The 15,197-nt window shown below is 40.0% G+C and overlaps 1 non-coding gene across 1 annotated transcript; it reads left to right on the forward strand.

Moving 5' to 3' along the window:
• Positions 1–14,387: 14,387 nt before the first annotated feature.
• Positions 14,388–14,493, forward strand: LOC147286249 (small nucleolar RNA R71). The gene has a single exon (XR_015122170.1). It is a non-coding gene; the product is annotated as a small nucleolar RNA R71 (small nucleolar RNA).
• Positions 14,494–15,197: the final 704 nt, after the last annotated feature.

A 15,197-nucleotide genomic window follows, 5' to 3' on the forward strand; every position in this document is an offset into this window, starting at 1 on the left:
AAAATATTTAAAATAACTATCTGAAAAAATACGGGGTCTCACACAATTAAATTTAATTTCAACCAAACCCACCAATTTTGTCAGTCCTAAACAATTATTGAGTCTCCTAGCTAGGGACGAAATTTGTCCTAGACAAAACCAAAATTACTATAAGACTCAGCCCATCCTCAGCAGACCCGAATGGGTTTCCAACCTTGCAAATCAAACTTCCCAAAACTCAAATTTCTCTAAATTTACTCCAAATTTCTGTTTCTACTCGACAAATGAGGTTCTTAGAGATGTAATTTGTATAAGAAAACAACAATAATGGCCTCTAACTCTGAGATTCAAAGGGAACCCGAAAATGGCCTTTAACCCTTATATTCCATCTTCAGCAATTTCTCAAACTTAAACAACTAAACCATAAGAGGGTGAAAGCCCAATAGAAGAGGAAGAAAACTCACCTAACATGGAGGTGTTTGGCACCGAAAATTGGTCAGAATCCGGCGAGACAAAAGGGAGCCAAACTGCTGGGTTTTTCTAGGTTTTCTGTGCGTGCGGCTGAGCTGGCTGGAGGAGCGTTGGGGGAGGTCGCCGACCTGAGGGAAGGTCACCGGAGAGTGGCGACTGGGAGGGGAGGCCGGCGTTGATGGCCGGTGCTGCGCACAGAGGGAGAGAGCAGAGAGAGAACACAGGGAGAATGAGAACGAGGAGAGAGAGAGCAGGCTCTGGGGGGAGGGTGGTCGGCGCCTGGGGGGTGTGCTCGTCAGAGGTCGAGGCCGGCAGGGTCGTCGGTGACGGTAAGTGGTGGTGGCTGGGTGGTGCCGGTGTGCAGGGGTGAGGAGACACGAAGAGAAAGGGGGGTGCGGGGAGAGAAAAATAAAAGGAGAGAGAAGTGTGTAGGAAATTCCAGAGAGAGAGAAAAATCAAATTTTGGGTATTTAAAAACCCACTTTTATAAATTTACAAAATTACCCCTCACTTCACATGTCCGTATATTTTAAACTGTAACTCGAAACGACGCGTGCTACGTGTCTATGAAATCGTGGGCTCGAAACCTATCCAACGGACCCAAAGTCAAAATCAAAAACCCACTAGTTTTAAAAGTCAACTTTTGGGTCAAGCCCAAATTAAAACGAAAATTAACAATTAAATCAAAACCTTTTTATTTTTCAAATAAATCTCAAAATCTCTAAAATACAATTCAACATCTTTTTTAAAAAAATCTCTTAAAAACACAATTAAATAAAAATTTAATTTCTAGTGAAAATTTGGGTCGGGTCGTTATACTCATCTTTAGGAAACCCAAAAGTGGATGTTAGATTTGAATGTATGAGAAGATTTGAGAAATTTTTATATATATTTGGTTAATTTTGGGCTTGAGACAGCCACCTTGGGCGACAACCAATTTGGTTTCAAACCCCTACTGATATTTCATGATTTTAGGAGTTTTTAGGAAAATTTTGAGTGAGTTATCGATCTTGGTTAGGTTGTTTTTTGTTAGGTTGAGCCGGGAAGCTTTCAGAGTGTTTATGTAGCTATTTGTGGGTTTAAATTGTACGTCGTAAAGCATTATGCCAGACGAAAGATAAGCATGACGTTAGGTCTCGTATACACACACACACTTTAAATATTGTCAAGTCGAAACTAATTGTATTTTTTATTTTTATTTTATAGGCGAGACGACCGTGGCTCGTGACGATCCGGCGGAGGATCGAAGCTAGGGCTATCTTTGTGAGTGGATTCTTGTTTTTTTAAATGATTTATGAAATTCGTAATTTGATTTGGATATAAAGTTTTAATTCAGAAATGAAAGTTTAATTAGACTTTTTAGTTTTTCTAGAGAGTTTATGAAAATCTCATCAATCATTTCATACTTAACGTTTTGAAATTTATTTTGGGATTTAATCAATGGTGTTAGATTTGGGTTTCAAATTGCTATAATAAATAAGCTTTATTTTAAACATAGTTTTACACATTCGTCTTTATGAGTTGTTGGATGTTAGAAATGAAACTAGTTTATTATTTTTTTATATATACGCATGGATTATTGCATATTTTTATTTATGATCAAACGTTTTGATTCGTTTTATGTATTTGAATGTGATTTATTGAGGACTAATTTACTAGTTTTGTTCATACATTTTGGTTTGAAGATTTAAAGTTCTGAGAATGTTATAAAGATATTTTCTATTGGTGGAATAAGAGATTTTGTTTGGTTATGGGAAATAGTTTCAAACCACCTTTTCAGTACCCTCCAGATTATCGGATTGGATAGGTCTTTGGGACCCATTACGACACACACATAGGCTTTGGGCCATGTGTCGTAATGCTTGACCCTTTGGAGGTGGCTCTACGTGCACGTAAGATAGGATTTCTGGCTCTGCATGCGTATGACAGATTCTCGGCACTGCGCATGTATGACAGGTTCTATGGGTAACTGACTTGGTGTGTTTTATTATAAATGTATTATACGGTTTTAGTGCGATCGTTCTTTTTAAATTTATAAGCTATTCATAATTTTAATGTTTGAAATTTTTTTTATAAAAGGTTTATTCTTTGGTTTGGTTTATTAAAATATGATAGCAACTTTGAACGTATTTCTGAAAGCATTTTAAAACTGGGGGATTTCAAAGAGCGACGTGAGGTCTTAGAGTTTAAATTTGACTTTTAAAGATTCATGAAAAGATAAACGACATTTATTTTCCGTACTTATAAATTGTCCACTCACTGAGTTTATCTCACAATTTTTCTTGTTTGTCTTAAATTGTTTCCCCCCGGGGCGTAGCTTTGGTGGAGGTCGAGCCAATTACGTCGAGGCATAACGTCTATTTTCTTTATTCGGATCTTGTAGGCATCTCTTTCATGTTGAAAGTTCATTTTTACTTTAAATGTAAAATTTGTTGTAGTAGAAGTAGTAGCTCTGAAAACCCATACTGGAACTTTATGTTATTGTGGTGTTGTTGGGTCTCAGACCCCTTTTGGTTGTGATAGAGGCGGCTGATGTTTTTAGAAGTGTTTTTACAGGTTCATAAATTTTGGGTTAGTCCATTTTCAGGGGAGGTTTTGCCGAATTTTCGGTAGGATTTTTTCTTGATTTTGGATTCCCACAGGACCTCTCAGAGTTCTAGGGTGGAATCCAGGGGCGGTCTTGTCATCATGTCAAAAGGTTTTGTTTGTGTGGCTTTGAGATATTATGAATGGTTTTGTTTGGTGGAGAGTAAATGTTAAATTTGATTTTAATATTTATATTTTGGAAGCTTTAACTTTATTTATGGGTGTAACTAGTTTTCTTGGTTATTAAATTAAGTTTTGATTTGGGTTTCGAATCCATAATTTAAGTATAAATCTTCTCATAAGCATGTGTTGATGATGTTGCATACGTAGTGATGAATTTGAATATACAAGAGGCATTATATTGTGAAACAATGATAGTTATGAGTTAGTTTTGAGAACGTTGTGTTAGAGCTTCGTGCGAGGATACCTGCATGCTCGTGCATTGATTCGCTCTGCACGGGAAGTGGCGAGCCCATTCACCTGCCTGCTCATGCATTGATTCGCTCTGCACGAGAAGTGGTGAGCATTCCTGCCTGCTCGTGCATCGATTTGCTCTGCACAAAAAGTGGCGAGCATTTCTGCCTGCTCGTGCATCGATTCGCTCTGCACGAGAAGTGGCGAGCTTACCTACCTGCTCATGCATCGATTCGCTCTGCACGGGAAGTGGCGAGCTTATCTGCCTGCTCATGCATCGAGATCACTTTGCACGAGATGTGGCGAGCTTAATTACCTAAGTATGTGACTGCGGCTTTCCCGGATACTAATATAATGTGATGTTTCATTTTATGGCCTAGAGATGGATGGTTTGCATGAATGACAATAGAGAATTTGAGTTAATTACATTATTGTCTACTTTGGCGTGATATCATGTTTAATCGTTTACCTTGTATGTTTTTTTGAAGTTCTTTTCGGATCAATTGTGTTTACTTAAATTATGAAAATGTTTATGTGAACTAATCGTTGATTTTTTTTGAAAAGGAGTTTTGACAGGGTTTTAAAACTGGGGGATTTCAAAGAGCGGCGTGAGGTCTTAGAGTTTACATTTGACTTTTAATGATTCGTGAAAAGATAAATGACAATTATTTTTCCGTACTTATAAATTGTCCACTCACTGAGTTTATCTCACAATTTTCTTGTTTTGTCTTAAATTGTTTCCCCCCAGGCCATAGCATTGGTGGAGGTCGAGCCAATTACGTCGAGGCATAGCGTCCATTTTCTTTACTTGGACTTTGTTGGCATTGCTTCCATTTTGGAAGTTCCTTTTTATTGTAACTGTAAAATTTGTTCTAGTAGAAGTAGTGGCTCTGAAAACCATACTGGAACCTTATGCTTTTGTGGTGTTGCTTGCGTCTGAGACTTTCTTTTGGTTGTGGTAGAGACGGCTGATATTTTTAGAAATGTTTTTACAGGTTAATAAATTTTGGGTTAGTCCATTTTCAGGGGAGGTTATGCCGAATTTTCGGTAGGATTTTCTTTGATTTTGGATTCCCACAGGACCCTCTCCGAGATTCAGGGTCGAATCCGGAGGCGGTCTTGTCAAATTACTATGAAAATGATCTAAATTCTTATTTAGACATCAGTTTTGTTATATTTATCGATATGGTAATACCATTAAATGTATTTTTTTATGCTTTGTATATCATATTTTATGTGATTTTGGATATGTAAACTACCTTAGATACCGTGGACCAACCTGTGCGGTTTTGTGTGTTCTCCACATATTGGACATGCATTATATCCTTTTACGACACAGCCAGATAAGTTACCATAAGCTGGAAAATCGTTTATTGTCCATAACAGTACAACCTTTAGAGTGAAATACTCTCATTTGTATGCATCATACACTCCTACAACTCCCTTCTATAGAGTTTTTAAATCATCAATCAAAGGTACTAGGTAAACGTCTATATCACTTCCAGGTTGTTTAGGGCCAAAAATCAATAGACTCAGCATCGTGAACTTTCTTTTCATACACAACCATGGTGGAAGGCTATAAGTGACAAGTAGAACTGGGCAGCAACTGTATTTAATGCTTAAAGAACTATGGGGATTGAAATCGTCAGATGCAAGTGCGAGCCTAAGGTTTCTAGGATCTTCAGCAAATTAATTCAGGCCACTTATAGTCCACTAACTTCCAAGATGGAGAATCTGCAGGATGTCACATCTTACCATCTTTCACTCTTTTATCAGAATGCCAAGTCAAACTCTCGGATGTTTTACTAGACTGAAACATCTTTTTAAACCTTGGGATAATGGGAAAGTACCACAACACCTTCGCAGGCACCCCCTCCTTAACAGTTGAATCCTTACTTAACTTTCACCTTGACACACTACAGTTAGGGCAATTAATCTCATCCGCATGCTCATTTCTATACAAGATGTAGTCAGTAGGGTATGCATGTATTTTCTCATAGTCCATCCCTAAAGCACACAAAATCTTCTTTGCCTCGTACATAGATGTGGGTATGTTATTACTTGATGGAAGAAAATCTTCGAAGGCAATCAAGTAGTCAGTGAAACTTGCATCACTCAATGCATGCTTCGCTTTCAAATTGGACAATCTTACCAGTGCTCCCAACTTGGTGAATTTATCACAACCTGAAACGCCCCGAACCTCGGGCCTATGAAAATACTGAACATCAAACTGTTAAATCTGTTTTCTCTTACTTTTGAGCCATGCACAACAACATAAGTAAATATAATTCTGTCAAAAACATTTTAAACAAACCACTGAGTAAAAACAATTAAATAAATCTTTCTGGGTTCCACTGCCTCGTCTTCTCCTCACTGCCTCCTCAGCCTGCTTAACCTGCAAAACACAAATCCTACACCACATCCATGGTGTACCGGGTTATACAACAAACCCGATAAGCTCACTAGAGCTCGTATAAGTGAAATGACACAATAATAATTTGTCCTCAATAACTTCCTCAATCCCCAAACTCAAAAATAATCCACAAAATATTCATACCTACTCAAATCACATCACAATTTCATCAACAATTATCCAAGCATCAAGATAAACAATAATTCCTCATATTCTCATCAAATTCCACCATTAATAATAATAATCATTATGTCATTCAATTGCCTAAACGTCAACTATTAACCTAAATCTCGAATCGTTCATTTTCTAACTCATAACCTCAATGCATAATTCGTTTGTCAATGTTCATCCTCAAGATTCAAGCCTACACTTACCAAGTCCTAGCCAAACCAAATCCTAGCAAACAAATGCACACAAGCACACAAAGCAACAAAACAACTATCTAATTTCACTCACGTCACTCTTTGAGATCCCTCTAATCTCACTCTTTGGAATCCCCCAGCTTTAAAACCTTTCCACAAATCCATTTTCGAAAATTATCTCAAAACTATAAATCAACCTCTGAAGAACAACTGATACTCTCAAAATACTCCACCTCTAAAACTTCACACCACACTAATACCCGGAGAACTGTCGGTCATAATACTGCGGTAACTAAACTCGCCACATCTCGTGCATAGGCACGAGCAGGCAGATAAGCTCGTCACTTCCCGTGCAGAGCGAATCGATGCACAGGCAGGCAGGTGTGCTCGCCACTTCTCGTGCAGAGCGTATCGATGCACGAGCAGGCAGGATGCTCGCCACTTCTCGTGCAGAGCGGATCGATGCACGAGCAGGCAGGATGCTCGCCACTTCTCGTGCAGAGCGTATCAATACACGAGCAGGCAGGAATACTCGCCACTACTCGTGCAGAGCGAATCAATACACGAGCAGGCAGGTAACTAGGCTCGCCACTTCCCGTACAGAGCGTATCAATGCACGGGCAGGCAGGATTTCCCCGCGCAACCTCAATCACAACATTCCCAAACCATCTCATAACTATCCTTGTCTCACAATATAACGCCTCTTACTATTTGTCTGAAATACACCGAATCTTTTCCGAAGTTGACTCCTACTCACGACCCATCACATTGTCTGTCCCTCAAATCATACTAACATTTCCTCAATAATTAATTTGATCGTTTTGTATAATAACTGCCTAATCATCGTTCACTAACCTCGACAATGAACATTCCTTTCTCTAATTCATCGATTATCCTCAAAGCAATTCTATAATTCCCCAATTAATTCTTTAGCCTCAAATTCTCGTCAATTCATTTTCCTAAATCAAATCCTACCCTTAGTCTTCCTAACATAAAGCAACAACCACACAAAACAGATCATTCGATAACAGTACTCTACATTACAATCCAATAAGCATCATTCACAGTTCCACTGCTCGGATACCAAATCCGGCAGCATAACGGCATCGGGAATGATATTTCCCGAATCTGTATACCTGTTAAGACCAGACAACCAATATTTAAATATTCAGGTTTCACAATTTGGCCGTTCAATGACCGAAATGGGCGGTAACCACCACGCACGGTGGCTGCCCAGCCTCAAATTACACACAATACTCCCAACACATAAACAGACCCTAGGGTTGGCCTCTAAGAGTCCTGGGGAGGCGGATTAACAAGAAAAACCACCCAACTCGCCGCCACAAATGGCGGAGCCGACGGTGGCAGCGGCGACACAAACTTAAAAATGCCCAAATTCAACTCCAAACAATCCTAATCATATAGTAGAACCTTTAATTGCACAAAAACAACACGAATTTGAGTCCAATTCCAAGATATTTGAAAATAACATAAACCCTAAAATCGAATTTCTAAAATCACAAAATTGAACATCGACACCTTAGGGGAAAGATTACCCGTACCTAGAGGATCGATTTTGTCAACTGGATCGACAGCCAAATCTCGCCGGAAATGGCCGAAACTGGCCGGAGAAGACGATCGGACAACCATCTTCGATCCGCCGCCGTTTGGGGTCATCGGAGCATGGGGTAACCACTGGGAGACTCGCCGTGGCCTGGGGAAGAGAACCCAGGTGGTCCGGCGCCGCAACTCCGTCGGAAAACGCAGATCGCCGGCGGGGTGGCTCGGCCCCGTTTCACGTCGTTTCTCCGTCATGGGTGATCAGCTGGAAAAACGGAGACCACCGGGAGAGAGAGGGGAGGGAGGCGATGGCGGCAGGCCAAAACCCGAGTCCAGCCGCCGTCGGACGCGCCGGTGACAGGCGCGGCGAGGGTGAGGGGCGAGAGAGACAGGCACGGGGAGAGAGGAGAGAGAGAGTGAGTGAATAAAAAAAATCTGACTTTTTGGGTTTTTAAAACCCCCTTTCATAAAAATTACAAGTTTGCCACTCGCTTCAAAAGCCCGTATCTTTCAAACCGTAGCTCCGATTGACGCGTGCCGCGCGTCTACGAACTCGTGGACTCGAGACCTTTCCAACGTGCCCAAAGTCAAAGACGAAAGTCCATTATTTTTAAAAGTCAAACTTTGGGTCAGGTCGTTACACAACCAGGATACAAAGGTTCATCGTCGTCCCCAACCAAATTAATGAAATCGTTAGAATCATTTGAAAATTCTTCCTCTTCATTATCTCCCATATCCACTGTTTCGGAGACAAAATTATCTTCTTGTTCCTCCACACTTCTAGCTGCATTCGCAAATGTACTAGAAACTTCTCCGTGCCATATCCAATTTTGGTAACTTTGATCAACCCCATTAAAATATAGATGATCCCTTATAACTCCAATCCTATATTGTCTCATATTTCCACATTTTTGGCAAGGACAATGAATGAGATTTGGGTTTCTAGCATGCTGTAATGCAAACTTGAAAAATTCTTGAATCCCTAACTCATATGCCCTTGATCTTCTATCCGCATACATCCATGACTTGTCCATCTTTGACTTGTCCATAAAAACATGCATGTCATTTATAAAATCATACCAAATATTGACTCTAGTGAAACAAAACAAATACAAAGACAAACTAAACACAACCACTATACCATTGAACATAGGCATGCAATTGAAAACTAACTGGTCTTAGTAAGTTTGTGGTCCAAAATATTGTCTAAATATCTTAGACATACTCTGCAGGTTGTTCTAAATTAGGTATTTCAAGCTAGCACAATGCATCTTAAAAATTATACACCTAGTTCAGTCTTAGTAATTTCCTCAATTGAAATAAAGCAAACACAATGGAGTGAATGAACTTATATGATTTCTATAGGGTAGGGGAGGGGTAGCAGCTTTCCACTTCAATACACAATTACCTACTCATAACTATTTTTCTCATCAAAATCAAACATTCATTATAATGAGTAACAAAAGTTAATCAATTGCATCAAGAAATCAACATAATCCCTTCAATAGTCTACAAATAAAACCCCTACCATCAAAACAGAAGAAAACAAGATGCTAAAACCAACAAAACACCAAAAAAAAAAAAAAAAAAAGGCCTGATGAGCTCACCTTTCATTCCCCAAGCTCAACAATATCACCAAATATCACCAATATGAACTTCACCTTGAGCAAAAACACAAAACAAAAAGGGTTAAAAGAACCTCAATGAACAAAAATCAGAAATGCACAAAAAAAGAAGAACAAAATCTAATGAGGAAAAAACCGCCCAAAATCAAATCCTAACCCAACTGTACCTGAACGGGAGTGCAGAGATACACGAAGATGATTCAGGGGAGTGCAGAGATGGCCGGGCAATGAGGAAAAGGCGAAGATGATGAGGACGGACATGGAGGTCGGTGACGTCAGGAGACGTGCAGATGGAGAGCGAGGGATGACGTCGAAGATGGAGATTGACGCGCGATGAGGACGGAGATTAATGCGCGAGAGGGAAGATTGATCGGTGAAGCCAGAGGACTGAGTTGAGGAGGGAAGATCGATCGATCGATGAGGACTAAGTTGTGGGCAAAGTGTGTGTGAGTTTCTGAAAGGTGAAATCAGAGGGCTTTGACCCAAAAAGACCTAAGGCGCGCGCGATATATTTCATTAACGCGGTCATGTGCTTGTCAAATACAAAGATCCTCAAAATTTTATATTTTTGTGAAACTTGCCCAACACAACGGTATTCCCTAATACTATTATTAGGAAATTGTTAGGAAAAATTATCAAACCAAATACCATGGGATAATATACATTAATATAACGGTTTGTTAAAAACCGTTGTGTGGTAAATTGACAGGACCGCCCCCGGATTTCACCCTGAAACCCGGAGAGGTCCTGTGGGATCCAAAATCAAGGAAAATTCTACCGAAAATTCGGCAGAACCTCCCTTGAAAATGGACTAACCCAAAATTTCAAAACCTGTCAAGAACACTTCTAAAACATCAATCACCTCTACCACAACCAAAAAGGGTCTTAGACCCAACAATTTCACAGAGAAACCATCTTAAAATTTAAAAGTGGTTATCAGAGCCACTAATCTATTACAAGAAATTTTTACACAATGAAAATGGCACCTACACGGTCTGAGTAATGATATGGACGTATATGCCTCGACGTTATTGGCTCGACCTCCACCAAAGCTACTACCTGGGGGGACAATTTAAGACAAAATAAGATAACTTGTGAGATAACTCAGGGAGTGGACAGGTTTATGGAAACGAAAACAAAGCAATTCTTCCTGTTCAGAAAATCCTTCAAAAACACATTTAGCTCTAAAACCTCACGTCACTCTTTGAAATCCCCCAGTTTTAAAACCTTTTCAGCTACTTATCAAAAATGTCAAAAAGCCATCAACGTAAAGATACAAGAGATTTCAGAATTTCTTTCACAAGATATGTTAGATAAAAATATCAATTAAAACATCATATAAGAACACAAATAGGTTAAATAATAATCAGATTTCACAACTTAAAACTCAATCAAGTAAAATCTCAAGGACTACATAAAATCACATCATACTAGTACCCGGGGAACTGCTGGTCATACGTGCACGCAGAGCTTATAATGCTGGTCATACACTGCCGAGTCATCTATGGGCAAGTGCAGAGCAAATATGAAATGCTGGTCGTACACCGCCGACTAGGCAAGTGCAGAGCGATATATAATGCTGGTCATACACTGCAGACTAGGCAAGTGCAGAGCAAATGCTAGTCATACACCGCCGAGTCATCTCTAGGCGAATGCAGAATAAAATTATACCTGCTGAGGGGGTACTAATAGGATGGTTTAAAACTGCTCATTTAACTTCATAAAACTCGTAACTCAAATCAAATCCATGTCACATGATACTCAAACCATTGAAAATCACCACATATATTCATAAGGAAAATGTCTACTCTCAATCAACATTTCTTAGTCAAGACTCATGATAACCAGATTAAATATTAAAATCATAATCTAAGAAAATACTTCCAAGACAAAGATCCAATTCAACTTCTATTATTTCTCAAACAAATTCAATAACCAAACGAGTAAAACATGAAATTTAGAAGAGTATTCACAAAATAAAGTCCATTCACAGAGATAACGCTAGCTTCGATCCTCTGCTGGATCGTCACGAGTCACAGCCGTGTCGCCTAGAATCACAATCAAAGAAATAAAGTTAGTTCCGACTCAAGACACTTAAATGTAAATGTGTACTCAACTTAACGTCACACCCGACTCTCAATCTAACTCGAAGATTCCCAACGTCCACTCGCAAACCCAAAACTCCTACATAAACACTCTGAAAGCTTCGTGGCTCAACTCGACGTCACTCTCACTTCTAAAACTAAAACTAAATTTAAAAGGAATAAGCACAAGGCTTATTTCAGTCGGAAAGCTCATCTTAGAGTCATTTCGACATCGGTAAAGTCTCACATTTTCGCCCCAACAACTTTGGTTTTCTCTAACAACAATCAATGCAGCCAGGATCAAATAACCCACTCAACGATCGTTCTAAAATAAACCTACATTCACGAAATCACACTGGGTTTCAAAATCTTAGTGGGTGCCACGTAAAATGGTTGCTCCAAAACCAATTTTCAGCTAACAAATGCCAAATTCCTCAAACCCACTCGACCTTTCAGTATTAATCCACATTTGAGGTTCCTAGGGATGGAAATTTCTAAACAAAACAACAAGAATAATCCCCCCAATCTGAAAGCCAAAGTAAATCTCGAAATGGCCTCAATTCCTCAAAATTTATAGTTTCAAATTGCACGATTTCTGAGCTACAAAACCAGAAGAAATCAAAGCCCAAAGAAAGAGGAACGAAACCCACCTAGGATGGAGGTGATTGGCGCCGAAAAACTAGTCGGAGAAGGGAAGAGAAGCCGGCGATTAGGACTGCCTTTTCCGAGCTGGATTCGCGAGCAGAGGTGGCTGGCCTGGGCTGGCCTGGGCTGGCTGGAGGAGGCCCGAGCTGAGCTGGTCGACATCGGGGGAGGCTCGCCGGAGGTTGGCGACGGCGAGAAATGGCCGGAGTTGATGGCCAGTGGCTGCGCACAGAGAAATAGCAGAGAGAGGGAACACGAGGAGAGAGAAAATAAGGAGAGAGAGAGAGTAGGCTGGGGGGTGGTCGGCGCTTGGGGGTCACGCCGGTGAGGCCGGGTCGGCGAGTGGTGGTCGACGGCGAGGTGGTGGTGCGGTCGGGGTGGTGGTTGTGGCAGCTGTGTGTGCAGGGGTGGTCGAGGGGGAGAATAGATAGACAGAGAGGGTGCGAGGAGAGAGAGAGAAATAAAGGGAGGAGAGAGAATGTTGTAGAAAATTCTAGAGAGAGAAAGAGAAATCCCCTTAAAAAAAAAAAAATCTGATTTTGGATTTTTAAACCCAATTTGTCAATTTTAGGAAATTGCCTCTCACTTCAAACGCCCATATCTCTCAAACCGTAACTCGGATCGACGCGTGCTACATGTCTATGAAATTGTGGGCTCGAAACCTATCCAACGGACCCAAAGTCAAAATCAAAAGCCCATTTATTTTAAAAGTCAACATTGGGTCAAGCCCAATTTAAAACAAAAATATATAAAAATTTAAATCAAAACCCTTTTTATTTTCCAAATAAATCTCAAATCTTTAAAATACAATTCAACATCCTTTAAAAACTTCTTAAAACCATAATTGAATAAAAATTTAAATTTTTAGTGAAAATTTGGGTTAGGTCGTTACATAAATTAAGATAATGGCCAAAATACAAAACATTGTTTATTGGCCGATGTCTATTACGTTTTTTATAGTAGTAAAACGTCATTTAGGTGTATACTTAATCCAATTCCGTCCAAATTGCACCAAAAGGTTCCCGGTTGACAAGAAAGTCATGTTAAAGCACTTTCTCATGTTAGAATTAGCGTTCTAGACCATTTTAACCGCATTTGGTGTAAAGAACGCACGAAAATGTCAATTCGGTGCATACTTGGTCCAATTTCGTTTTGATTGTACCAAAACATTCCCGGATGGCAACAAAGACATGTCGAAGAACTTTCCTAAGTTAGGAAGAGTGTTCTAGACCAATTGAAGCACATTTGGTGTTATGAACCCTAAAAAAAGTCATTTCGCTGCATACTTGGTGCAACAAATTGCACCAACAGGTTCTCGGTTGGCAAGAAAGTCATGTCAAAGCACTTTCTCATGTTAGAATTAGTGTTCTAGACCTTTTGAACCACCTTTAGTGTTAAGAACGCACGAAAACGTAATTTCGTTGTATAATTGGTCCAATTTCGTTCTAATTGTATCAAAAAGTTCCTAGATGGCAAGAAAGACATGTTAAAGCACTTTCTCATGTTAGGATTAGGGCTCTAGACCTATTGAACCACAATTGGTGTTAAGAACGCACAAAAACATCATTTCGGTGCATACTTAGTCCAATTTCATCCTAATTGCATCAAAACGTTCCCAGATGGCAAGAAAGACATTGGGAACCACTTTCTCATGTTAGGATTAGCTTGCATTTGCTGCTTGGTTCGATTCATGAAGGCATTGGTGCTTTAAGCTAGGGAAGTGGTGCTTTGAGCAATCTGAGCGATCTTCTCCTCCAAGCTAGACCTCTCGGCATTAGGGTGCACATAAGGCTTGTTGTTGCTCCCACTAGCTTGCTGTCCATTAGTGTTGCTCCACCTAAAATTGGGGTTGTTCTTCCATCCAGGGTTGTAAGTCTTGGAATAAGGATCGTATGGCACCCTAGGATAGCTCCCAACTTGATTCACTTGCTCCACGTCATTCCCTTGTGCTTGCACACCCATCAACTTCTCTTGAGCCAATGACAACTTCTTCACCATAGTCTTGATTTCAGCAATCTGTCCCTCCATGGTGTTTGGCGCGTCAGTTACCTCATATAACCCTCTCTTTGATCCTCCTAATGAACGATTAGAATCCTATTGTTGAGAACTCAAAGAAAGTGACTCAAATAACTCTGTAGCCTCATCTTCAGTTTTAGACATAAATGCACCACCACATGCCGAATCCACTTTAGCTTGATCCCTCTCCAAAAGTCCTTGATAAAAACAACAAATCAAATACCAAGGGGATAGGTTGTGGTGTGGGCAGCTAGTAAGCAACTCATTAAATCTGTCCCAAGTCTCATGGAGTGACTCATCGGCTTTTTGCACAAATCCAAGTATCTACTTCCTAATCCAATTGGTCTTGGAAATAGAATAGAACTTGTTCAGGAACTTGTTCGAAAGATCATCCCAAGTCGAAATGGAACTACTAGGCAGCGAATACAACCATCTTTTTGCCTTGTCTTTAAGCGCGAAAGGGAACATCCTCAAATGATACTGATCGGCATTCAATCCCCTCAATTGTACGGCTTCACATACCCCAGAAAATTCCTTTAAGAAGTGGATCGGAACCTCTCCATTTAGACCATGATAACTCGGCAACAAGTGAATTTGACCACTCTTGATCTCGAAGTCAGTAGCTATTGTCGCATAACGGATGCAAGACGGTTGTGTGGGCAGCGAGGGTGCTGAAAAGTGACTCAAGGGCTGCGGCACATTCTCATTTGCTTCAGCCATTTCGTTGCTTCCAATGTCCTCACTACTTGAATCAGATGCACTAGGTAGAGGGCTTATGTAAAGTTCCTATTGCTTCGTCTTTGAGCCTCTCTAACCTTGCAATAACTTTAGGGTTCATAAAACAACACCTAATCAAAAGCAAACACAAAATCAGTAGAAAGAATGCTTATAAAGGCATGACATTTATTAAAAACTAAAAACTAAACAAAAATAAAAACTAACTAATATAACCTAATTCTAATGACTCATTAAATCAATTCATTGATATTTAGACACATTCCCTGGCAACGGCGCCAAAAACTTGTTGATTGTTTTCTTAGAA

Source organism: Dryas octopetala, chromosome 4, assembly GCF_963921425.1.
Source record: "Dryas octopetala chromosome 4, drDryOcto1.1, whole genome shotgun sequence".
NCBI classification, from domain to species: domain Eukaryota; kingdom Viridiplantae; phylum Streptophyta; class Magnoliopsida; order Rosales; family Rosaceae; genus Dryas; species Dryas octopetala.